Source organism: Eimeria mitis, genomic scaffold, assembly GCF_000499745.2.
Source record: "Eimeria mitis Houghton genomic scaffold, Emh_scaff2977, whole genome shotgun sequence".
NCBI classification, from domain to species: Eukaryota; Apicomplexa; class Conoidasida; order Eucoccidiorida; family Eimeriidae; genus Eimeria; species Eimeria mitis.
In genome coordinates this window covers 2,221-3,661 of record NW_013571319.1, presented here as the reverse complement: position 1 = coordinate 3,661, position 1,441 = coordinate 2,221, and positions in this window count along the sequence as shown.

Here is a 1,441-nt window from a genome sequence, read left to right as displayed (position 1 = left end):
TATGGATGCTCGCAGTGCCCCCCATTGAAATTCCTGAACATGAGTCATAAAGCAACGATGGAGAATTCAACAGAAAAGATTTGGAGGTGGTGGTAAGGGCGGGGCACCCCAAGAATGTCGTAGCTGTGGAGTCGATTGTCAGCAGGCTTACAACGCCTCTAGCGACAGTATTAAAGAGCAAACCTGTGCTATTGTCGGGTAATTTTGAGAATTTTCTGCATGATAAAACATGTTATTGTATATTAAAATGCAAACAATAAATGTGATGGAGCTCTGAGATAAGGGGGGTTGGGCAACAACCCCAAGTGAGGTGTCGCGCGAGACCGCCACGGACGTCTGCCCTGTTTGTCTACCTCTCCTTTTGGTTGGTGTTGCAGGAGATGGACTGGAATGCCCCCCTCTGATCGTTTCACTGTATAATATTTCAGTGAAGGGAACAGAAAATATCGCGATCAACGACAGGCAGCAGCCGTCGAGTGTGCCCTTCTCCTGTAGGTGTTACAGCGTGCCAGCACTGCAGTTGACGAGGAATGCGTGCTGATTAAACCTTTAAACGAATCAAAAAGAATGAAATTAGAATTGTTTGTGACCCGGGTGAAGGGAGCAGGAGAGGTGAGCTAGCGCTTCGCAAGACGGTCTGTTGGAAGTTGATATCTGCATTCCTAGTTGCTCGCAGAACGGCTACTGAAGTGCAAGGAGATGCTTGAAAAATGTACACTCGTGTATAGAATACATCAAAGGGGAGTTTAGGTAGTTTGCCTGAGCGGTTGCCTTGCAGCACAAGTTGCAGCAATGTGTGCTGTAACTTCTAACAGAAACAGCTGTTGCCTTCTCTGCACACCATCACCAGCATAACTTGGTGGCGCTGTGCCCAGGACTCTGGCGATTAGATAGGAGGTTCAAGCTACTTATTATTAACATTTATTATGTGCTCAAAGATGCTTATTATGACGTACTCTTACCTGCTTCGAATGTGTTTCATCTCATTAAGGTCTTCGGGTAAGATCGAGGATTTTCGTTGCACGATCCTCCTGCATTTGTATGCAAAACGTGAGTAGACTAAACACCCAGCAACGCCTCTGTTAACAGGTAAGCAGTAAAGGAATTATGGATCAATAGTGCGCACATTTAGAGCAGTTGACAGGAAGACGCAGAAACTAACAGCAACCGATGGATGTATTTCTAGTTTTGCAGTTCAATCCGAAGCTCTGCACATTCACCATGGCAAAGAGTGCTGGAATCATCTTTTTAAGAAAGCAAGGTTCTGATGTTTGCATCAGCTTGCGCCAGCCTGTAGAAGGCATCCCTGCTGGTCTATCTTTCGGCGAAATCCAGCAGGGATCCTATGATCAGATATATTGTACTGTAATATCTCACCATGAAAATAAGCTGTTCAGTTCGTTTGGCATGGCCCGCGTGATATAGGGGGGACTGTCACAAC